The sequence below is a fragment of the Passer montanus genome, unplaced genomic scaffold, assembly GCF_014805655.1.
Source record: "Passer montanus isolate IOZ18808 unplaced genomic scaffold, ASM1480565v1 scaffold163, whole genome shotgun sequence".
NCBI classification, from domain to species: Eukaryota; Metazoa; Chordata; class Aves; order Passeriformes; family Passeridae; genus Passer; species Passer montanus.
Window position 1 is genome coordinate 654,908 of NW_024363494.1, and position 24,452 is coordinate 679,359.

General features: G+C 49.6%; 1 protein-coding gene across 5 annotated transcripts in view; it reads left to right on the plus strand.

Annotated features, from left to right (window-relative positions):
- The first annotated feature begins 256 nt into the window (after positions 1 to 256).
- The window catches only part of DAGLA (diacylglycerol lipase alpha), a 57,887-nt gene continuing 33,691 nt past the window's right edge, over positions 257 to 24,452 (plus strand). Inside the window, exons 1-3 of one of the 5 annotated variants that reach the window (XM_039703484.1) lie at positions 260 to 373; positions 2,740 to 2,829; positions 22,057 to 22,169. The gene's annotated coding sequence lies outside the window, so the exon portion shown is untranslated. Of the gene's footprint in view, positions 374 to 2,739; positions 2,830 to 13,979; positions 14,117 to 22,056; positions 22,170 to 24,452 lie in introns of those variants that run through there. The other 4 variants (XM_039703483.1, XM_039703485.1, XM_039703486.1 and 1 more) reach the window with 4 other exon arrangements.

Here is a 24,452-nt window from a genome sequence, read left to right on the forward strand (position 1 = left end):
TTTCCGTGGTAATACCGGTAGGGCAGGTGAGCACCGGCCCAGGAGAGGCCTCTGCCCGGGGGTTCCCGGGGTTCCCGGGCTCCCAGCGCCAATTCCCGGCTGGAACCCGCGCCCGCCCGGGATTGCCCCGCCCCGTGGCGCTACCGCCGCGCGCCGCCAGGCGGCGCCGCCGCGCCCCGCACCCCTCGTCGCCGTGGCGACCGCAGGTTGCGTAGCGGCCCTTACGCAGTTGACGCAGTGGGCGGCCCCGGCGAGGCGGGGGCGGCCCCGGCAGGGCGGAGGCGGCGTTGGAGAATCGGGGGCCGCAGGGCCCCCGGCATGGAGGAGGCGGCGGCGGCCGCGGCGCTCCCGAGGCGGCGGCAGCGGGAGCGAGGTGAGGCACGGCGATGGGAACGGCGCGGCAGCGGGGGCCGGCGCCCGAGGGGTCCGGATCCCGCGGGGAGCGCGGCGTTCCCGCCGGGAGGGCCCCGCTCCGTGTGGCCTGCGGCCCCTGCGAGGCGCTGGGCTTCCACCTGCGCCGCTGGCAAGGCGCCATCCCGGCCCGGGCAGGTGCGAGGCGTGAAGGTGATCCCGCCGTGCGGGATTCGGGATCCTGCGGAGGGAGGCGGGAGCGGTGCCGCTGGATGTCCAGGGAGAAGCTGCGGTGTGGGTGTGACACAGGGATTCTTGCTCGCAGCTTTTATTACTTCCCGCAGGGAATGGTACCTGACTTGAGCAACGCGGGCGGATGCTGAGCCGTGGCCGTAAAATTCCCAAATTTAGGATGGCAGGCAGCTGCAGAAGTGAGATATCCTTATAAAAGTAAGGGAGATGTCGCTCCGAGATCTTGGAGCTGGGGTGCTGCCAGGCTGCTCAGCCAGAATTCCCGCTGTGCCCAATTCTGGGAATTAGTACCTGCTGGTGTGTTTGGGACAGGCTTCAGCTGGCACTGGGAATATGGGAATGGGGATTGCCGAGCCTGTGCACGCCATGGTCCTCAGAGGCTGCTCCAGGTGGGAAATCACCCAGTGATTCACCACGGTGGGACATAGAACCCCGGGACATGAAAGCAGCAGAACTCTGGGGAACGGTTTCAAAGGAAGGAGTATTCCAAGGTGGGAATATTCATCTCCCCCTGGATGAAACTTAGTGGGGATGAGTTGCTGCATCCTCCTGGCTGGACAGGGAGAAGCATCCGAGTTTTTGTGGTCAGGCTGAGGGCTCTTAAATGGGAGATAATGAAATTGTGGGAAGTGGCTCTTGGAAAGCTTCGGAGTCTCCGTGATTCCGGCATTGGCTTGGCTGAAATGTGTATCCTGTGGACACTGCTGGAAGAAGCTTTCCAAGTTGGAAACCTGAGCTGGGGGGAAGGTGTTTGTTGTGCCAGGTGTTGGTTTTCAGGGTCATAAAAGTTGCAAGGGGGTCTTAAAGCTGCTGGGGAAATTCCAGCAGTGCCAGCTTGGACTGGGAATTGCTGAGGGGATTGGGAATGCCCAACAGGACAAGAGACTTGGAAAAGCATTGGTTATGTGGTAAATGATACAAATAACCTGGAATTTCTGCAGCCAAAACCCTTCAGCAAGGAGCAGGATAAAATTCCCCCTTTAAATGGGAATTTAAATCAGAAATTTGGGAGTTGGCAGCTCTGCTGTCCAAAATTTTACTCTGGAGGGTCAAAATCAGGGATTTAAGGACATGGACTCTGTACTGCAGGTACTGACTTTGTCAGTGCTGACCTAAAAATATCCTGATTTGACCCGAATTCCCATTTAAATTAAGGCACTGGGCACTTTTTGTCTGATAACTGCACAGCCAGATCCAAATCCTGGAGACAGGGAATGCTGTAAATCCCTCTGTGGTTGCTGGGAAAAGGGTGGTGAGAAAGGGAAACTTCTCTGGGCTGTGTCCACCCGTTCCCTTTCCAAGGAGCAGTTGTGCAATGATCGGATTTAAAAGGAAGTGCTGTGCCAGCAGGGAAAGTGAGAAGGGTGAAAATGCTCCTCCCAATGACCAAAAATGTGAGGAATAATAAAAAAAAATTCCTACATTTTGGAAACTTTGTTAAAATTCCCTGGACAAACAGTTACAGCAACTAAAAAAAAAAAAAAATCCTACATTTTGGAAACTTTGTTAGAATTCCCTGGACAAACAGTTACAGCAACTAACAAAACAAAAAAAACCCAACACTTTTTGGGGTTGGTTTTTTTTTTGGACTTTGTGTGGGAATCTCAGTTGTGCTCCTTCTGCTGTCCCTCCCCTTGGAAGTTAATTAATTGAGAGCTGGCTGCTCCAAACGAGGTCACTTGGATTTTGGAGCTGCCGTATCATTGTATGGATTTGCAAAATCAGGATTTGTGGCTTGTGTGCCTTAGAAATTTTTCCTTAAAGAGGCATAATCCTGGTTTTTGGGAGTCTTTTCCAGGCAGCTGGAAGCATGGTAGGGAGGAGAAGTGTTCAGATTGGAGGGTGTAAAGCTCAGGAACCTGCTCAGCTTTGGATGGAGAAGAGTTTGGAGAAGGTTCCAGTCATTCCCAGGCCTGGCTGTCTTCTATGAAACTTCCTTGGACTAAACCAGCAGGAATTCTCTTCTGTCCCCAACATCCCTGTCCTGTCTGAAGACTTTCTTTAGGGGAATTAAGCCTTTATACCTCCCCTAGACCACACAGCTTTATTCTGGGGAGCCTGCACCCTGCTTTTCCTCCCCTCCCATTCCATCTTTCCCAAATAAATGACCCTTGGTTCCACCTCTGCTCCCAACAGTGATCCAGCTGATGAATAGGAACACCCCGAGCTGGATTGAGCCCTGGAGTTTGAGGAATTTCCAGTTAAAGACACAGCAGTTGAGATGGGGTGAGTGAAACCGTTTTAATCTGCTCTTGGAGCTGCAGGGCTGGAGTTTTTCAGGAGCTGGGAGCAGATGAAAGTGGCCTTTGTGCCATGGGAAGTGTGACAAATGGACTTTTGTGGGATCTGCGGAGAGCGCCGGGATTTATTCCTGCTGGGATAGATAGGAGTCAATCAGGCTCTTCATTCCAGGCTAGTTGGAGCTGATACTTTTGTTATTTCATGTGTGATATTGTTAATTTAGGTGTGTTTCTATACATTATTGTGTGCATTTTTAAGGAGAAATCAGGGAAAAAAAATCCTTGAAAATTTGCCAGGTGCAGCACCTGCCCAGCTTGGAACTTCGAAAATGGAAGAAATTGGAATGGTATTCCAGGTTTTGGTAAAAAATGGGAAAGTTTGCCCTGCTGAGGAATATCCTGCCCTGAAATATGGACAAAAATGCTGGTGGACCCTAGCAGGGATTTTGGATACAGGAAGTAATTCCCACAGAGTTTCAGGAAAAAATGTGCCCTGGACCTTCAGGCATTCCTTCTTCCTCCTTTTCTTTCCTTTCTCCCTTCTTTCCAGTGGAAGGCACATGGATCCCTTACCTCTGGATCTCTTTGGAAAGATGAAATAAAAAAGCTTTAGATTATTTTCCCTTTCCTTGCAGCAGGAGCTGGAAATCTGCATGGCAGGCAGAGACTGTCAGGATTCTGTCCTGGGCTCTTAATCCAGGAGTTTCTTCTTTAATTCAAATCCTTCCTTACCTGCCCTTGTGCTCCAGCAGATCCCTGAAAATCCTCATCCTGCCCCATCCATTGGCATTTCTCTGTCTCTTTGAGGAGCCTTCTGAGCTCCTCTTCAAAGATCTGTGGAATTGCATGAAAATTCCTGGCTTTACGTTCCCTTCCAGCTGAGATTTTGGTTGCTGCCTGTTCCCTTGGTGTGGAATTAAAACAAGTGGGTTCGTCAGGGCTGGCTTTGAGCTCAATAGGAATTTTTCCCTGAAAACAGGATACAAGATGTAATTTAGAACCTTCAATTCTAAGTTTTCCTGGTGTTTTTCACTTGCCATTTCAGAAGTCAGAGGCAAATATCCCAGTACAATTCACTCACAGCCATCAGTAAATATGGGAATGCCACCTTAAATGAGCATTTTCCACTCCTTTTTTCCCTCTGGAACATGTTTCCTTGGGATTCCTTGGCCTGGAGGTTTTATTATCCCCACAGATCTGAGTGGTCCTGATTTTACATCCAGGCAGGCTGCAGGACAGGATCCTTATCCTTGTTCTTTTGGAATAAAATGCTGAATCCCTCAGGCCACCTTAAAACATTTGAACTGGATAATGGGAAGAAACAGGAAAATTCAGGACATTCCTATTATAGTTCAGTGCAGCAAATAGAAAATGGGGAGGTTGGGATGGAATTCAGCCCTTTCTTTCCTGAAAGGTGCTTTTCTTCCCTGGAAGGTTCCCATTTGGATGTGTCCTGCTGCTCCATGTCTGCTGGAATTTGGAATTTCCACAGCTCTGCATTCTTTGGGATGAAATTTATTATTCTGTCATGGCTTGTCTTTGCAGCCCATATTCCTGGTGTTGACACAGCCTGGATGTATTTTTGGAATATGGATTTCAGCTCCAAACTGGGAGCCTCTGGAGGCTTGGCTTTTCCCATTGGGTCTGCTAAATGATCCTGCAAATTGGTGCTGTTTTCTCCTGTGGGAAATGAACTGTTCCACCTCCCAGGAAATCAGAACAAGGCAGGTGCTGCTTAGGAGCTTCCAGCATCTCAGCCAGCTGGGGATTGTCCTGAAAAAAGTTTATCCTGCACTGCTTTTGGATCCCATGATTAGAATCATGGAACAATTTGGGTTGGAAGTGACCTCAAAGCTCACCCACTATCCCGGGTAACTCCAAGCCCCATCCAACCTGGCCTTGGACACATCCATGGATCCACAACTCCCCTGGACACCCTATTTCTTTTTGATATCCAGATCCTATAAGTGTTCTTCATTTACCTCTGGGGCACGTTTAACCTTTGGAAGCACATTCCCCTTTTAGTGACTCCGGGTTTTTTCCGGCTGATTCAGTTGTTTGTCACCATCTCCATGGCACCAGAGCATCCGCTAATGACAACCAGCATTTCCCTAAATGAGAGCATTCAGGGATGAACTGGATTTTTCCTTGGAGAGGGGAAAACATATGCCCTGTCAGAGGAAGAAGAAAAACTTCCCATAAATGCGGGAATTTGTGATTTGTGCTGCTCATTTTCTTCCCTGGATAGAGTAGGGAATGAGGGAAAATTTCATGGAGAGATTTTGTGCTCTGTGATATTGCTCTTCCCTCTACCTTTGTCAGTTCTCCCTTATTTTCTAGTGGGAAAAGAGATATCCGTGTTCCAAAACTGGAAAGATTAGAGCTTTCCTCAAAATTCACTGATAAATCCAGGGGCAAAATTCCCTTTCCCTTTGTGGAATTGTGGTGTTAAAACTTCTGCAGGAAGCTACAGGCTGCTTTGTCTGGAAAACCTTCTTCCCTCTTAAGTTTTGTGGCTATTCCTGGATCAATTTGTTGCTTTTGGAAAAGAGTCTTTTGGTCCCTAAAAAAAAAGAATGGATGACATTTTCTCCCCGAGCTTGTTTGAACACCTCCAGTGCCATAATCAAATTTAACTCAGTAGGAAATGGGCAAATCCTCAAATCCAGTGTTATCCATGGTTATTCCAAGGCCTGATAGAGCCCGAGATAAAGGGATTTGTTGCATGTAACTGTTTGCCTTATGGAATCCCAGCTGGCAAGGAGAATTTTGGGACTCTCTGGGGCCTTGCTCTGACTTTGTGTTCCCCTTGGATGAGGGCGGGGAATGAGGAGAGGCGAGCTGGGAGGTGGGAAGCACGTGGGAAGCTGCAGAAAATGCTCGGGAATGGGCGGCTGAGTAAGTGTGGAGCCTCCTGGGAATACTGGCAGAGTTGGTGAAATTCCCTTGTGAGGTGGGGAGCAGGAATTTGGGGAGGGAAATCAGGAACATGCCGATGTTGGAAGTTTCTGTGTTATCTAACGTGTTGAGTTTGTAGGATGTGTTTTATTCTGGAGAAAAGGAGGATTGGGGGAATTTGTCATTCCCTACAACTCCATGCCTGGATGAGGGAGCCAGGTGGGATTGGGCTCTTCTCCCAGTGAGCAAATGACAGGAAAGGAGGAAGTGGCGTCAAGTTGCATCAGGGGGAGGTTTAGGTTGGATATTGGGAATAATTCTTCATGGAAGGGGTTGTAAAGCACTGGAAGATGCTGCCCAGGGCAGCAGGGACTGGTGGAGTCCCCATTCCTGGAGGGATTTAATATCCATGTGGATGTAATACCTGGGGACATGGGTTAGTGAGTTGATTGTTGGATTTGGTGTTCCTAAAAGTCTTTTCCAACCTTAACAATTCCATTATTCTCTATGTGCAGGCAGACCAGGCACTCCTGAGGAGTTTGATGTTCCCAACTTTTCCCATGTCCTTCATACCATAACCCATGTGTCGTGTCCATGGATTTGCTGACGGTCCTTGCGTTTGTTCCCTGGAATGACCTGGAACCCTGGTTTCCAGCCATTTCTGGGTAGGAACTCCAAGGATTCTCACATTTAGCCTTTATTCCTTGCGACACACAAGGTTTAGTTTGGTCCTCAGGGGCATAATCCTGCCAGATTTTCCTTCTCTTGGCGGGTGACAAGACAGGGAAGTAAACTTTGGAATTGCAACATCTGCAAGCCCAGTAAGCACCCACGGTTCCGGGTTTTTGGGATACACTGAGGGGATTCAGGCAGCGGAACTGATCTGAGGTGGCTTTTAATGACTCCGGGCTCACCCAAATCCTTCTGGCTCAGGAGAGCGGAAGGGAATGCGCTGTGTTTGTTCACTGGATGCTCATCCCAGGGGTCGGATTAGTTCAGTGTTCCGTGGCAGCTCCAACCGGGTGGACGAGGTGCTGGGGAGGTGTCACCTGGGCAGGCTGAGGAAAAGGCGGAGTCGCCCAAGGGAACGTGGGAATCTCTCCAACACGGAGGATCCTGGACTGTCCACAGCCAATTATCCTCTTAAAACCTTGGGATGTTGTGCAATGGACAAGTCAATCATAGGATATCCCAAGCTGGATGGAACCCACAGGGATCATTGGAATCCAGCTCCTGTTGTCCTTGGTGTTCCCAGCTGTCGTTGTATTTATCCTGTTGGTTTCCAGATACTCTCCTAATTTTTCTTTCTGTGTTAACTCTTAATTGAACAACACTTGGAAGCAGGATGTAGATTGAGGAGTGCGAGGGGCACTTCCCACTGCTAAGAAATGAGGCTTCTCATTCCAGAAAAGCCTAGACAGGGGGATTTGGAAAACCAGATGGAATGGGAAGAACTCATCCTGGTTCCTGTTCCTGTAGCTGCAGGATTTTACCTTTTGTGTGCCAGAGCTGGGAAATGCTGCCCTTTGGAGTGCAAAAAGCGTGAAAGGGTGTGGTCGGAGCAATCCGGAACCTTTTCACCTGAAAGCACCTGATTTATCACACCAAAATCCCAATGTTAACGTGGATTTGTTTGGTGAACCACTTGGCTCTGAGTTCCCTGGGGCTGGGCCAAAACACTCCCTCCTGCCTGGCATGGAGAACACAGCCCTGGAGCCTCTGCTCTGGAGCACGAGGGCTCAACATTCCTGAAAAACAGTGAGTTGGCCTTTCCGTTCTTCCAGCAGGTGCTGTTTGGTTAAACCTTAATATTTAGGGAAGTTTGATGGGTGGAGAGTGGGAGCAAATCCCCTTTTCCTTCTGGAGTGCTTTCACCATTCCAGTGTGTCAGGGCCTGGAAGTTTTACATGGATAGGATGAAAGCAGATGGATCTTCTCCTCAGTGTCCAGAGGTAAAAGGTGCTGTGCCAGAGGGTGTGATACTGGAATTCCTGGTTGTCCAGGCCTGGAGAAGCAGGAGATCCTGTTCCCAGACAACGTGACCATTTGTTGCTCTGTACTTTAGACAGCTGTCCTGGTGTTTGCTCAGCTCCTTATACCTGACTACAGGGGTTGTCCAAGGAATTTGCATTTCAGCTTGGAGATTTTGTTGAAACTCTGGCGTTTTTGGGGAAAAAAATGTGACAAATCCCATTAGGAGAGAGGAAAAGGGGGGAATTTAGGACTTGGTGGCCCCTGGGGCTGTGGCTGCTGCTCCTTTTTTGGAGGAGAAATAAGAGAAGTGTTCCTTTACCTTTCCCAATATTTATAATATTCCAGCTGCCGAGGCTCCATTAGGCATTGCTGCTCTTGGGAAAGGAGATGAGGTTGGAAGTTCTCATGTTCCTATGGGAACAGGGAGTCTTGGAGTTCTCATTTATAAGAAGATTTGTCAAGAAAGGTAGGGAAGGGATTTCATTTCTGACTTAAGTGGGAAACCAAGATTCCTTCTCTCCCAGTTGGCTCCTGACTCCGAGTTTTCCCATTCCAGGCTGCTCCGTGGCCTCAGAGTTAATTACAAGTTGGATAAGGAGATGCCCGAATCCACCCTGCTGTTGTTTTGCTGACTCAGCAGCTCAGAGCTCCTTTTTTTTAGGGAGGGGGGCAGCAAAAAGACCACCCTGGATTCCAGATGCTTGTGGAGCAGGGTTAGGAACCCCCTTGGGATGAGTTTTGCAAGCTGAGCTGTTCCTGAATTTGCTTTTCCCACCTCCTTGGAAGTACATAAGATATTCAGGACAGAGAAATCTGGTTTCTTTTTCCTCAGTGCAGCCGTTGTTTAAGTAGCTCCCAAGGAATATGGGACTTTGCCCAGTCCTGTCAGCGTGCCTCTTCCTGGGAATATTGCCCCATGTGTGCTCAGAAGGGCTGGGGGGGTGTGGAAGTTCAGGAAAACCACCGCGTTGTGTGAGGGAAGAGGAATTGCAGTCCCAAAGTTCACTTAGAAAATCGAAATGGGAAAAAGATGAGAGGTCAATTAAGGAAGAACTGTGGTTTTTAAATGAGTTTCCAGCCAAATCCAATGGAAAACAGGCACCTGCCATGGGATGGGGCCTGGGATTTGGTGTGTTGGGATCCTGACTGAAGCAGCTGTGCAGTTTTTTTCCCTGTGGGAGCTTCCCTAGGGTTCTTCTGCCACTGCACCATGGCTGGGTTGTGGTCAGTGCATCTGGGACTCTTGCCTGAGGGATCCAATCCCTTAATTTGTCATAAATCTGGGATTTGGGACTTCTGCCTGAAGGTTGTCATCCCTTATTTTGTAATAATGGAGTTGTCTTTTTTTCCCCCTAAATTTGGATTTTCCATTAATTAGTGGCTGTTATTAATTGTGGCTTGGTACTTTAATACTTCAGTTTTCCATGTTTCCAGTGCTGCAGAATGGAATTTGAATTAATCTGTCCCTTTGGAGGGCAGGGAAGTTTCAGCTCTCTTGTTAAAGGGGAGCTCTTTCTTCCTTGGAGCCTTTTTCCTTGAAACTATTTTGGGAACATGACTTCATCTTCCTCCTGGAGCGGGGGAAAAGCCCACCCCAGAAACGTGGGGGATTCGGAGCTTCTGTTCTTCCCTGCAGAAAATCACGGAATTGTGCCTCAGATTTCCCTGAAATGGGGGTGTTGGATCATTGCAGGAGGGAAAAGGGGTGAGTTGTGTGCTGCTGGTGGACGGATCTGTGTTCTCCAGAGGTCACTCCTTGCTGGCAGCCTGGAGCAGGAATGGGATTCCTGGGTGCTGGCAGCTGAGGGTGGGGTGTTAAAGAGGCAGCTCCTGCTGGTTTCTTCCAGTGATTCCAACCCCTTCCCTCCTTGTTTTCTCTTGGATGTTTACCTCTGGATTCTTTGGCTCCCATCCTGGTAATGCTAAACCCAGTGGTGGATTTGGGAAGAGCTGGATGAGGGCAGAGGTGAGATTTTATCCCAACATATTTCAGAGCCTGGATTGTCCCTCCCCCTCCTCCTGCTGCTTTCCTGGTGGAAACACGGAATTTTCCCATTTTGCTGTGTTGTCTCCTTCCTGGCTTATCAGGGAGAGAGGGAAGAAGGGATATGTGGGCTGTTGGTGCTGGAATTTAAAACTTCCTCATAGAAAGGGTCAGGGTCATCCCTTTTTACCTTTTCCAGCTTCAGCCTGGGAGCTGGAGCACCTTGAAAATTCCAGCCAGGAAATCATGTAACTGAGGGGGGAATTATTCCTAATGTCATTCCATAACCTTATTGCCGTACTCCAGAAGATCATTTGGGCTTTTTTGCTGGACACTGATCCCAGCTGGGAGCAGCGAATATGGTGGAGGGAGGAACAAACCTGTGGACCTGGGGTTTTTCCAGCTTAAGGAATGCTTGGGTTCATCTTGTGCTGGACAATTCCAGGCTGGATGCTGGATATTCCCTGGGTGTGTGTGTTCCGCTCTTTCCCTCTTTGCAGTGAAAATAAAATAATTCAGTATCCATGGGATCTTTATAAATCCTTAAATATCCATGGGAGGTTGCAAAAATGGACATGTCAGCAGTTGGAGACATTGATTGATTTATTTTTTCCCCACTGGAGAGGGTGTGTTTTATGTGGAATGTGGGAAAGACTGTCAGGAACCTGGCTGGAAAGGTGTGTGAGAAGCTCCTGGAGTTCTGGGAGCTGTTAGGAGGCCTCAAGAGATCCCTTCTCCAAGAGACCTTTGGAATTCTCTTGGTATTTTGAAAAAAAATCAAAGCCATCTGACAAGGCATGTGGCAAGTGACACTTGAGTTGTGCCAGGGGAAGTTTTAGGTTGGATACTAGGGAAGATTTCTTCATGAAAGGGGTTGCAGAGTATTGGAACAGGCTCCAGTGGTGGAATCCCCGTTCCTGGAAGGATTGAAAATCTGCATGGATGTGGCACCTGGGATAGTGGTGGTGGCCTTTGCAGTGCTGGGGAATGTTAGACTGGATGATCTTGGAGGGCTTTTCCAACCTGAACAATTCCATGATCCATTTGTCCATGCTGTTGGACACACAGAAGTCTCAGCCTGGCATTTGAGGAGAACTCATCTCTCCCATGGGCTGTGCGATCCCAAAACATCTCCACAAGGATGCAGGCAAAATTCCTGTTATTCCTTATCAAAAAGACTGGGAATATTTTCCCTTGCTGCCCAGAAGAGAACTGTAGGAGACCTCAGCTTGTGCCTATGCTCAGAATTTAAGGCTGAGGGAAGGAACTGAGGCAAAAAGAGGCACAGGGATGAAGAAAAGTCGGACCTGGGCAGGGATAATTCCTGATCCTTCAGAGCTTGATTATTATTCTTTAATCAACTGTGTTAATTACAGTATCATATTGCTCCCAGGCCTCTGAGCTCTGATCAGGGATGAGGATGTGAACTGAAAAAAGATGGAATAAAGGAATTTTTTCAGTCTTTGGAAGTTCACTTGTCCTGGCAATAACGGAATGAGTCACCAAACCCCAACTCTGGTGCCTGTGATCTCTTCCCAGCTGATTAGAACATTCCCACCAAGAGCTCTTCCAGGCATTTCCTTTTGAAGCTTAATTGAAAAAGCTCTGGATGATTGGATACTTCATGGTTAATTATAAGATAATTAAAGGAAAGCAGGCAAAATCCACACCTGGACAAATCCTGCCGAAGGAATCTCTGCAAAGGCACTCCATTTAATTACCAGGATGGCCACGCGTTGCCTCGGGAAGGAGAGAAAAAAGGAACTTCTTTTCCAGCAGCCTCAAACTGGTTGGGCTCGGAGCCAGAGGCTTGTCCTGAAGTAGATCCCAGTGAACAGCTTTTTTCCTTATAATCCTGTTAGGATTATAAATTCAAGTGTGAAATTCGTTTGGAATTTGTGTCTGCTGGAGGAGGGGAAATCAATTGCAAAATGTGTCCCTGTGCTGTTGGAGCAGGGATCCTTCCCATTTTCTGAGGATTGCCAACTTCCCTGGACAGGATTTGAGCTGTTTGTCTTTGGAAAAAATGGAATTGCTTTCCTTTGCTTTCCAAAAGCTGTGGAGGTGTTGAGTTTGGTAGAGAGGGATTGGGATCACCTGGCCATGATCCAGGATGTCCAGCAGCCAGGTGGGAAATCCAGGTACAGCCCTGAAGATGATCCTGCTGGGATGTGCTGCAGGAAAGGTGATGTTTTTCCTATTCAATTCAGACATGGATTGAGGACAGGCTGGGGTTGCTGGGAATGTTCAGCCTGGACAAGAGAAGGCTCCAGGGAGACCTTAGAGCCTCTTCCAGAGCCTAAAGGGGTTCCAGGAGAGCTGAAGAGGGACTTGGGACAAGGGCATGGAGTGACAGGACAATGGGAGTGACTTCCTGCTGCCAGAGGGCAGGGAGAGATGAGATATTGGGAAGAGATGCTTCCCAGTGAGGACAGCAAGGCCCTGAAATGGATGTCCCAGAGAAGCTGTGGCTGCCCCATCCCTGGAAGTGTCCAAGGCCAGGCTGGACAGGGTTTGGAGCAACCTGGGATAGGGGCTGGCTGGAATGGGATGAGCTTAAGGTCCCTTCCTACCCAAGCCATCTGGAATTAGGGATAATTTTGTGAGGAACACATTAATCTCATTTTTTGGATCCTCCTGTCTATATTTTAGGAATCACATGGTTGATTTAGGTTCTGGATCATCTCCTGCTGCTTCTGGTTACCTCCTGCCATAGTCTGGCATTCCCCAGCTCCAGAGCTGGTGCATTCCTACATGTGGCCAGTTCATCTTTTCTGCTCCCTGTTTGCTTGGGAAGGATTGTTCCTGGTTTTCTGTGGTATAACCAATTGTTAGGAACAGTCAGTTCCAATCTGTGCCGTTCAGTTCGTGCCTGCACAGCTGCTTGGAGCCAAGGAATGCTTTTCCAGGGATTTCTTCAGCTGCAGCTCCACTCTTGTCACGTGGGGTCTCTGCTTCTGCCTCACCTCCTTTCACCTCACTCTTGTCCAGCTTTTCCAAACAAATTCTGGCTCTGGAGCTGGTGGCTGAGAGGCAGGGACAGTGTCCCTGGAGTGACAACTTTCCAAGCTCCTTCCAAGCTCTGCTGAAGGACTCCCCCGTAACAAGGGAAAGCAAGGAGGGTATGGGAACGTGGAGAGTGGTGGTACCAGGGAGAAAAATTCCAGAATAGTTTGGAATGGAAGGGATCTGGAATGTGATCCAGTTCCATCCCCCAGCCAGGGATAGTTTCTACTAGCTCAGGTTGCTCCAGGCCCCAGCCAAGCTGGCCTTGGACACTTCCAGGGATGGGGCAGCCACAGCTTCTCTGGGAAATTCAGGGTCTCATCACCCTGACAGGGAAGAATTTCTTTCCAATATCCCATCTAATTCCACCCTGTGGCAGTGGGAAGCCATTCCCATTGTCCTTCATGCCTTTGTCCAACGTCCGTCTCCAGCAATCTTGGAATCTCTTCAGGCACTGAAAGAGCTCCAGGGTCTCCCTGGAGCCTTTCCTTCTCCAGGCTGAGCAAGGTCAGTGTATCAAGGAGACACCAGAAGTGTCAATTAGAGAATAAGCATGGGAGCAGGAGGAGATTCCTGGTGCCATGGCTGCAGCCAGGAATGTGTGGCTGTGCTTCTGTGGCACCGAGTTTGCCGGGTATCGGAGAGTAGAGATGGCAGTTCCAGCTCCAGGATCTGTAGTGATGAATCCACGGGGAGAAACAGGCACAAGGAATCTGTGTCAGCAGGAAAAAGTTGGAGTAAATATGTATGAGTAATTCCAGGAGTCGGAGCTGGAAAACCTGTGGAAATGGAGGAGATGTAAAACTGCCTTATGGAATTAAATAATTCCTGAGCTTGAAACTGAATCCCTATCTCCTGGGTGTCCCTGGGGAGCAGTGGGCAGGGCTGGATCCCTGCTGGGGAGGGATGGGTGTTGTGGCTGCCAGGAGAGCGCAGGGCCTGGAGAAACTGCGGATCAGCTCCACGTGCAGGCTGTGGGTGGTGAGGAGGAGGGATGTGTATGCTGGGATTTGGAAATGCAGCTCCTGGAGTGTCCAAGGAGAAGGGAATGTGGAAAAATAAATATATTTAAGGCTTAAATATGACACAGGATCAGGGAACCCTGGGCTTGATTCGTCCTTGCTTACATAAGCAAAAGGAAAAGAGGATTCCTGCTTTTCATCTCAAATCTGAGATTCAGGAAGAGTCTGGAGAGTTCAGCTTGGCAGGATTCAGCCCAGGATTGCAGTTCTAGGTTGCTTGGTTGTCATTAGGGAAGTGCTGGATGGGTAAGAATTCCTAGGAAAAGGAGAAGGAAGCATTTGGCCCTTTGGTCCTGGTGGTTTGGAGAGGTGTGGGACCAGTGCTGTTTGTTCCCTGTGGTGATTCCAACATCTTTATCCCAAGCACCAGGTGGAGGAAAAGCAGGCTGGTAAGTCCCAGGATTTGATTTCTGTGGGGTGGGAATTTGGGATTTAATTCCATAAACTTGGGAGAGAGCTGGAGCTGCATGTGCTGGACTTTGGTGGTTTTCCATGTGCTCTTCCTCAGTGAGCTCCATGTTCCTAATGGACAATGGGCCTTTTTGGGATGGGATGAGAGAGGAGCTGTTGGGATGTGGAAGGAGGAAGCTGCTCCCAAGGGTCTCCATGGGGGCTGGAATTTTGGGGTCCTGCAGCCCTGGAAGGGGTGATTTATTCTTAGGAGCAAGCACTGAGGCAGGAAAAGTTTTCCCAAGCTGTCATTTGGGTGAGCTGGAGACCTGGAATCTGCCTCTCCCTTCCTCATTCCCTTCTTCCTTCCCTGCTCCTACTTTCTTTGGATTTGCGCTGAAATTAGCAGTTTTACAGGAGTGGGGGCAGAACTGGCAGTTCCTTTAGAAGAGTATTCTCCAGGTGGGAATAAAGCAGGATTCTTCTACTGGGAACGCTCAGCCTGATGATTTCTTTTCCTACCAGGGCTATTCCCATGTGTTGAGGTGGAAACCACAGGATGGGAGGGGCAGAAGCACATTTCTTGGGAAGTTGCTGCTGGAAATCCAGAGTCAGGCTTAAAATGTTCCCTTTGAGTTTGGGAGAGAGGATGTTGTCCATGTCCATATCTGAGCCAAGAACATTTCTGGGCTGAAATTCCCACTTCTCTACTGTTGTGCGTTTAAAATTCCCACCTGTACAGGTGTTCCTGTCCTGGCCCTTCCCCAGCCAGGACTTCGGTGTTTGATCCTTGCTTCCAGGGTAAACAGGGAAGTGAAAGTGGATACATTCAGTGTGGAAAAGAGCCCTTGGAGACCAGTAATCCTTTGGATGCTGGTGATTAAATCACAGGATATTGCTGGAAAAACATGAAATCAGGGTTGGTTTTTTAATCCATAAATATTCCTGTAGGTTCTGGTTTATCAAATGAGCTTGCAGAAATAACTGAATCCAGGATATCTTGATGTTGGTTTGATTTTCACTGGAGGCTGGGAAAAATGTGGAATTGGGGCCAAGAAACAGATTCTGCTTAATCAGGTGCAAGATTGATGCTTTCCAAGATACTGGAAAGTGGGAATATGGGTGGGTTTGGGGAGTTACAGGAAAAGGCAAAGCACAGAAATGACATTTTCAGGGAATTCATAGCATTCAGGAATGTTCCCTCTTGAATGTACTCCCACAGGATGAGGTTCTCAAATAGGCTGTTGCTGGCTTCCACTGGGAGTTTCACTTAGACTTTGGGAAGTATGACCTCCATGACCTCTTTCTGGGCTGATTTCTAGGAATGTGGGATACAGGCATGTCCTCGGCCAAGGAAACAAGCAGGGACATGATGAGGGAAATAAATAAGCAGCATCAGGAAAATGGGAATAAGTCATGTCCAGGTCAGGCTTAGGCTGTTTGAAGCTGTTCCCAAGGTTTTTGAGCCTTGAAGTGTCACAGATCCAGGATCCCTGTTTAATGAGGACAAATTGCATTGAGAAAAGATGCATTTGGGTTTAGATTCCCAAAAAAACTTCCCAGATAGGCCTGATTCCCAGCATTTTAGACTTGCAGCTAGGCACGTACCTGCCTAACTGCTTTGTCATGGAATATGAGAAGAGCAAAACTCCTGAGATAAGCTGTGGGATGTGATACAGAAAAAGGGCCAAATTGGAAATGCTGGTGATCAGGAAGTAGAGTAAGAAGCTGGAGGCCCTGGAATTCCACGTGTGTCCCTCTTTGCCCCTCAGTGCCAGGAGGGAGGGAAATAATCACTACTGTAAATTCCTGAGGATCATTCCTGGGAGATGAGCAGAGCCAGCATTCCCTCCTATGCTGGGAGATGCACGTGGAGGGAACCTCTCCCTGATGATTCCTGTGCTCCAGAGCCTGGAGCCGCCTCTCCGGATGCGCTTCTCCTCTCTAGCACATTTGTGGGGAGGGGGAGCAGGGAAGGAGTGCCAAGGAATGGTGTTGACCACACAGTTTTCCCGAGTTTGGCAGGGATTTTGTGTTCTCCCACTTCTTTCACTCTCCTCGTGTTGGCAGCGGTGGTCCCGGCACCGCTCCCGGTGGCTTTCCCTGCATGTGACTCATCCCCAGGGAATTCCTGAAGCAATGAGTCAAGTTATTGGGAAAACTGTTTGCCCACTAGTGTAAACTAGGGAGCCAAGAAGCTGCTTGCAGGAGGGGAGAGAGGCAATTCAGTTTGGGAATGACTGGGCTTTTCCTTCCTTTTCCTGAAGGCATTGCTTCCAGATGTGCTGGAGCAGGGATGTGCCTCTGAGTTCAATATCTCACCTGGATATTTGCTCCTTCTGCTTTTTTTCTGCCTTTTTGAGAAGGAAGCTGAACTGATAAGCATTCCAGGGTGGAGAAAAACTGTCAGGAATTTGCCAGGATTGTACTGGAAAATAGCTTTTCCTAAAGAAATGAGGCTCTATCCGAAATGCTCCTTGTGTAGTTACTGGTCACCTCTTGGATTTGCCCTGGCTGGCTTCATCCAACCCTTGGAGTTTTGGCTATAAATAACTCAGAGGCCGTGTGCTTTCCAACCAGGAATTACCAAGTTCTGTGTGTAGCTGTGGGATATTCCATCAAAACCAAGGATCAGTGATTCCCAGTAAATATATCCAGGGAGCTGTTGTTCCACACCTGGGAGCAGATTTGGGGTGCTGGCAGCATTTATTGCTGTATCCATCACCTCATCCAGGTATTTCTTTTGCATTCCCTACCCCATTCCAGCCAAGCTTTCCTTGTTGTAGGGGATTTTATTCCCCTGTAGAACATGGGGTTCTGTTTCAAATCCCAAATTAATTGGAATCTATTACATTTTCCCCCGTGGCAACTTGGCCGTTATTTTTGCCGGAGCTTGGAGTGGTCGGGAAGCTGCCCGTGGGCTCTGCTGGCACAAACTGTGGGTGGAATTGCGGAGCTGCCGGCATCGAGACAAGGATTGGGGGTTGTTTTTAACTCCGTTCCTGGCAGCACACTGGAATTGTGTGTGACAGTTCCTTCTCCCCTCCCAGATTCCTGAAAAAGTGGCGGCTTCCTTTGTTTCTCAGCCAGGTGTTTGTGCAGGTTTTGGGTTTTCCATAAGCTGTTGAGTCTGGAGCTCTGGAGTTGAGGTGTGCTTTTGTCAAGGTCAAGGAGAAAAGTCCTGGGAATCTTAGAGGTGTGAGTAAGGCTTTTCCATCCCTTTCCAAGCATTATCCTCCCTTTCATTTGGGAGGCTGGAATGTCTCACAGTGATTCCTGTCTTTATGGACTTATCCCTACAAACCTCTTCCTTTATGCCCAGGAATGGTTGCTGAGGTCTGGAATTAATGAAGTGCTCTGGATCCTCCACCAAGGGGGACATGGAAGTGCTGGACCGTGTCCAGGGAAGGGTTTGGAGCACAAGGAGCAGCTGGGGGAGTCAGCGTGCAAAAAATGAGGATCAGGAGGGATCTTCTCACTCTCCACAAATCCCTGACAAGAGGGTGGAGTCAGGTGGGATTAGGCTCTGCTCTCAGGGAATAAGTGGCAGGATGAGAGGAAATGGCCTCAAATTGCACCAGGGGGGGTTTAGGTTGGATATTAGAGAAAATTCCTCAATGGAAAATGTTTTAAAGCGTTGGAGCGGGCTCCAGTGGTGGAATCCCCATCCCTGGAGGGATCTAAAAGCCATGTGGATGTGGCACTTGGGGACATGGGATAGAGGTGGCCTTGGAAGTGCTGGAGAAATGGTTGGAGTCAATCTTGGAGGGCTTTTCCAGCCTTAATGGTGATGCTATGGACAAATCCTGGCCTATGGGGTGGTGCAGGGATATGACTGGAGAGCCAGTGGGGATAACCCTTGGGATGTGCTGTGTCACTGGTTTGTTGGACTGGGATCCTTGGGAACAGTCTCAGAACTGGTTTCAGTTGTTTGAAGGAAATTCATTCCAAAGTGGAGAATTTCCTTGTTTCTCTTTGATTCAGTGAATCCCTTATCCTGCTTTTAACTGAGAGCAAGTGCTGGGAGTGGCACCTTTGGGATTTGCCCATCCTCTTGCACTAAATCCATTAGGGTTTGCCAGACAGTCCCATTTTTCCTGAAAACTCCACTGCTGTGGTCAAGTCCATGCCAAGGAGATGCATTCTGGAGTCTCCATAATTAAAAATTAATCATTCCCAATGTAACAGAAAGGAGATGTCGTGCATGTTTGGGGGAAATGTAGGATTCCTGAGACCTGTTTCTACCCAAGGCAGGAGAGTTTGGAGTTAAGGAAAAAGGGGATGGATTTAACCAAGGAGAACATGCATCTTGATGTGTTTATGGCAAAGGGGCTTTGGGAAGGAGTCTGAGGGAGGAATGGGGTGGGATGAAGATAGATCAGGGCTGGGCCAATTGGGAAGTGGTTACACCAATCCTGTGTCCATCACCATTGCAGTTACAAGGAATTTATTCCAGGATTTCAGGGCTAAACTGGTGGGCCAAACATGTAAGTTCTTGTTCCCTGTGTTTTGAAGGTCAGTTGTTGATACTCAGAGATTATTTTGGGAATTTGTGTCAGTGGGCAGTGCTGGAGTTCCAGATCCGAGCTGATCCCATTAGTTCTGTCCCAATGACATTGCGGAGGTGATTGTGGTGCCATGGCCTTATCCCGAGGGAGCCACATCCAAAGTGTGCCAAGCCACAGGAGGCTCTTTGAACCTTTCCTGTCTCCAAGCTTCCTTCCCTGGCTCTGCCACTGACTGATTTTATTCCATTCTCCTTGGAAAATGGGAGATTATCAAGGAGAATCTTAAAGTAACCATGAAGATATCCCAAAATTCTAACCCCATTGATTTTTGCCAGTGATCTCTGTCTGGCATTTGCCTATAAATATGGCTCTTAAATGTTCCATGAATCCATGGAATATTCCTTAAAGTAGGGGTCTGTTCCCTTAATCACCTCCGGTGAGGGCAGAGCTCTCCTCACAAGCTTCCGGCAGCTGCTGTGCCTTCTTCCCCCTGGGAAGAGCTTTCCCTGCAATTCCTGCAGGCACTGCTTGCAGCAGATACTTCCTGCCCCTTGGAAAAGGCAGAAAGGACTTGCCTTCCTTTGCCACGGAATTTGTCCCCTCTTGTATACAATCCTGGAATGGTTTGGTTTAGAAAGGACATGGAATGCTCATCCCATTCTACCCACTGCTGTGGACAAGGACACCTCCCACTATCCCAGGTTGCTCCAAGTTTTATCCAGCCTCGATCTGTCACTTCCAGGCTTGAGGCAGCCAAAGCTTCTCTGGAAAATCCATTCCAGGGCCTCACCACTGTCACAGGGGAGGATTTCTTCCCAATATCTAATCCAAACCCACACCATGTGAGTGGTGTCTCTCCATGCACTATTCCAAAGGCTCTTTCCAGGTCTCTTGGAGCCCCCTTAGGCACTGGAAGAGGTTTTAAGGCTCCCTGGAGCCTTCTCCTCTCTGGGCTGAGCCATCCCAGCTCTCCCAGCCTGGCTTCAGAGCAGAGCTGCTCCATGCAAATTCCTCTGGCCAGCTTCAGGACAGTCTGTGTGGATATAACCCATCCCCCTTCTCCCTGGAAGGCGAGAACAATTCCCAGATTGTGAGAAACCAACTCAGAAGCAGAAAGAGCCTCATTTAAAACCCTTCAGAACAGCTGGATGGGGCCTGATGGGGTTGGATCCAAGCTGGAATTGATGATTTCTGTCAAGTCCAGTAAGTGCTTGGTGGGAACGAAAGAATTCTGAGAGCTGCAAGGGAATGATCCAGCCTGGAGTGGGAAGCCCATATTCCATGTGAGACATGTTGGTGAGGGAAGGAAGTATTTGGGGTGACTTGATGGGACCACAGTTCTGTTGGTTAGAGAAGTGAACTGTCTGTTATCCTGCAGAGTGAAAAAGCAGGATGCAGCATCCATGCTGTGCCCTCAGGACAGGAGTCTCCAGCACCTGGGCAAGGTGACCTGGATGTGCTCTCAGGGAGAAGGGAAGCGCCTCTGCTCCAGAGCAGAAAATCACTCCTGAGGAAAAGCTGCTGTGGGAGGAGTGACACAAACTCCTTTTGGTTTTGGTTTTCCAGCTGCATTTCCTAAGAAGTTGAGCTGGGAGCTGGCAGGCCTGGGCTTGAACTTCCCAGCGAGACAGCAGGTTGGGACTGGGACATTCCTGGGGAGCGTGGTGACATTTCAGCCAGGGAAAGGGATCCTGGGAGGGGCAGCATTCTGGGATGTGGTGCTGGATTTCTGTGGAACAGCAAAGGGTTCTGTCCTTTAGCAACACCTGCAACCATCCACTGAGACCTACAAATCCAATATTTTTGGTGAATTCTGTAGCTCTGAGCAGTGGAGGCAAACATCTGGCTTGTTTTGAGGGAATTTCCTTGAGTGAGTCACCCTGGAGGACTCTGGAATTTGCAGAGGCCAGCTGGAAGAGGGTGCTAGCAGAAATGGGATGGGATTGCTTTGTCATACCTGGGTCTTCTGAAAGTGTCATCAGGTGCCTGAGGGAAAACGTAGGGAAGGAATATTGGGATAGCAGGGCTTCCTCCATGCAGACATCCCCAGGGATCTGGCAGAGGGAGGAAAAACTCCCGATTTCAGCCTGGGTTTGGCCTCCCATCTTTTGCTCTGAAAAGCAGGAGGCTGGAAACCAGGAGAGGTTTTGGGGTGATGGAAGTGGGAATCCTGAGTTAGCCTGTGGATGCAGGGATGGGGAACTGCAGGGGGTTGTGAACCTGTGGATGCAGGGATGGGGAATTGCAGGGGGTTGTGAACCTGTGGATACAGGGATGGGGAATTTGGAGGGGGTTGTAAGTATGTGGATGCAGGACTGGGAATTTGGAGGGGGTTGTGAGCCTGTGGGTACAGGAATGGAGAATTGCAGGGATGGGGAATTGCAGGGAGTTTTGAGCCTGTGGATGCAGGAATGGGGATTTGCAGGGGTGGGGAATTACAGAGGTTTGTGAGCCTTTGGATATAGGGGTGGAGAATTGCAGGGGGTTGTGAGCCTGTGGATGCAGGGATGAGGATTGCAGGGTGTTGGAGCACTGGGCTGTGTGGGTGCCTCGGGAATCTGCAATTCTGGGAGCTTGGAGCAAATCCGGCTGGATTTGGGTGGAGAGAGTGGGTGACTCTGGGGGTGTTGCTGTGGTGTGGGTGGGCTCCTGGCATGCAAGATCCAGGCACAGCCTTTTTCCTTCAGCTTTATTTCCTGGTGTACTTCTCCCTAAGGAGGCTCATGTCAGATGGGATGGGCTGTTGGATTAGCCTAAGTCTCCGAGGTTTAGCTGGAATGTTGTCTCACTGTAGCGTTTTCTCCCTTGCTCTTTTCCCTAAGCCTTTCCCTACAGACAGCTAATTCTCCCCTTCCCCCACATCCTGTCATAGCCCAGAGCTTGTCACAAGGAATTAACGGCTGGAAAGGCCGGGAGAGGCTCCTCTGGAACAGTCTCTCCTTTCTGTGCCCGGGGTGGCCCCCTCTGTGTGTCCCTTTTGTGTCCCATCCAAGTCCCCTCCCCCTGGCCATTCACTGGAGAGTCCGTGGCCAGGAGCCTTTCCCAGCCCGATGCCGTGGCTGTGTCCGAGGGCTCCCGGCAGCGCTCCCGCTTTCTCTCGGTGGGAAGAGGGAGGAGGTTTGTGCCGCTCCGGGGTTTTCCTCCTCTCCCGGCTCCGCATCTCTGACAGCATCGCCCGCTCTTGCTCCCAGTCCTCCTTCCCACAATCCACGTACAATCTCCTCAGAATAGGGATGATGTCACTTCCTTCCAGAGGGTGCTGGGGGGTGTGGAAGGGGGGAGTCACGACCTCTGGCTCTCGGCATTCCCGGTGGATAAATGAGGTGCAGGGAGGGAGTTGCTCTGAGGATGATGCCCGGCTCTGTCGGCGGGCAGATCCCAGTTCCCACGCCGTGCTTCCCTTTGCCGAGTGAGATTTTCAATGGCTGCAGGAAGAGTTTGCTGTTCCCTCCTGAGCTTGTGATGCCTGTCTCCCTGGATATGCACTTTTCCTGAAATACCCTTGTGGGAGAGAAGGATGCGCAGCGGCCGGACCACACGCCATGTAAGGTTCCTGCTTCCCTAGGTCTCTGAGGGGGCTCCTTGTGCATGTGCTTCCTTTATTTCAGTGTTGGGAGCTTGGGGCTGCTTGTACTGGGATTCAGCTTTCAAGATCCTGGGAATGTTTGGCTCTTCCCAGCAGTTTTTGGGAGAGTGTGAGGGTTCTTGCTGTCACAGAGCCGGGGTCAGTGGTCTCAGGGCTCTTTGCACTCCAGCCTTCCGGTTCCTCCCAACTCCTCTGCTGGATCATATCTTCAGCATCTTAAAACAGTTCCTGGGATATGCTGTGCTGGGATGAAGCTGAAGAGTCCTCACAGTGAGAATTTTTTCTGGTGGGTTTTCCAGTCTCAGGCCTTCCTTCATCCGCCTCATTTCCAAAGCAGGGGCAAAGCCCAAAACCTCCTGGTTTAAATTCAGGAATCTTTGGGAATAAATTGGCAATGTTCCTGCCCTGGGAGCCTGGTAAGTGGAGTGACAGTTCCACGGTGAGTATTCCCGTATGTGACAGTGAGTGACAGGCTTCTCCGCTCTGTCCCCATCTGTTGCTGTGGATAAGGAATCCACATTGGATATTTGTTGCTGTCATCGTTATCCTGCTTCTCAAACTGGGAGAGGGTGGTGGGAACTGGGAGAGCCCAACTGGAGGGGTGGAAGAGTTCGGGAAAGCGTGTTGGTGGGATGTAGCTGAGGGATGATGGGAACAGAGCTGGTCTGGGAAGTGCTGGAGGTGTATCCAGGGTTTGTGATATCCCAGCTGTCCTGGGTGGTGAATGACAGGCACGATGGGGCTGGGAGGGAGTTCCCAGATGGCCAGAGGAGTGAAGGTAGAGCTGGAATGTACCTAGTACTCTGATTATTCTGTGCTGAGGAAGTTGGAATCCGAATGGTATTGGAATTTTGCATTTGCTTTGTTTGTGGAATGGAGCATTTCCTTCAACTTCGTGACAGGCTGGAATCTGCCTGTTAACTTGAAATCCCCTGGGTTTGAGGGGATTGTGTAGGTTTCAGTAATGGGTGGCTGGAAGATCCATTCCAGTGGCTGTGGGTGTTGGCACAGGAGAGGAGACTCTGGATTTGGGATATTCTGGGAAGTGGTGAGGTAACCACACCTGACTGCTGGGTTGGATTTAGTGGGACAGGGTAGGAATTGGTGATGTGGGCTGTCTCAAACACAACATTTGTGTTACCTGAAAGGTTCAACTTTAGTTTAAATCATGAGCAACCTGGACTTGTGGGAAGTGTCCCAATCTATGACAGGGAGATGGAACTGGATAATCTTCCAGCTTCCTTCCTATCCAAGCTGTGGATGTCTTCCCCTTTCTAATTTGTCTTACCCACAGCATTAAATTAGGGGCATCATATCCAAGTGTGGGGTTTTTTTGCCTGGTGCAGGAAGTATTGCAGGTGGTATTCCCTTGGGAATGCTGTTGGAAATCCTGTTGTACGTAGTGGATGAGGACACTTTGTCCTGACCTGGCAGTTTGCTGTTGGGTTCACAGAGGCAAAAATTCAAGAGCACTTAGGGATTTGTAAGTGCAGCTTTGGAGCAGCGTGGCCACCGCAGGCCACGGGTGGAGCACACCAGCAGCAGTGCATGGATGTGGGAATTGGGAGGTTGGTGGAGTTGGGAACTGAGATGGATCAGCTGGGAGAGCTTGGAGCAGAGAGGCACAGGTGAGGTGGAGCATTCCCTGGTAGCACTGGTAAGAGATGGGGCAGAGATCAGGGCATGGAAAGAGGGACAGGATTGATCCCCAAATCCAGAAATCCCTGGTGTCTGTAGCAAGAATGCAAAGGCACCATCCTGGATTTGGCAAAACCAAGGAAAATTCCTGCTAGTGGGTCATGTGTTGAGCCAGGAAGGCAGGAGTGGGATAAGGTGTGCTGCCAGAGTCCCTCTGGAGCAGCTTGGAGTATAGCCAGAAGGGATGGAGTGGGATGGCTGTGCTGGAGGAGGCTGGAGCGCCCTGTGCAGTCTCGTGACTTTGCACCACTCCTGTTTCTATTTTCCAAAGGGTTTGGGAAGCCCTAAAAATAGGAGCACAAACAAAACCCAGGGAAGAACAGCAGCTCCTGAATCTTCCACCGTAGAATTGGTCATGCCTGTCAGGGCTGGTGCGGATGCGATGGAGATGTGGAGCTGGCAGGATGCTCCTGCTGGTCCAGGGGGAGATCTCCTAGGAGCCAATATCCTCACTGGAAGTGCTGTTGGGAGCCAGTCTATAGTTCCCCAGATGCTGCCACTTGCTGTTAATGGATGTTTTGGCTTCCTGAGCCAAGTGTGGGG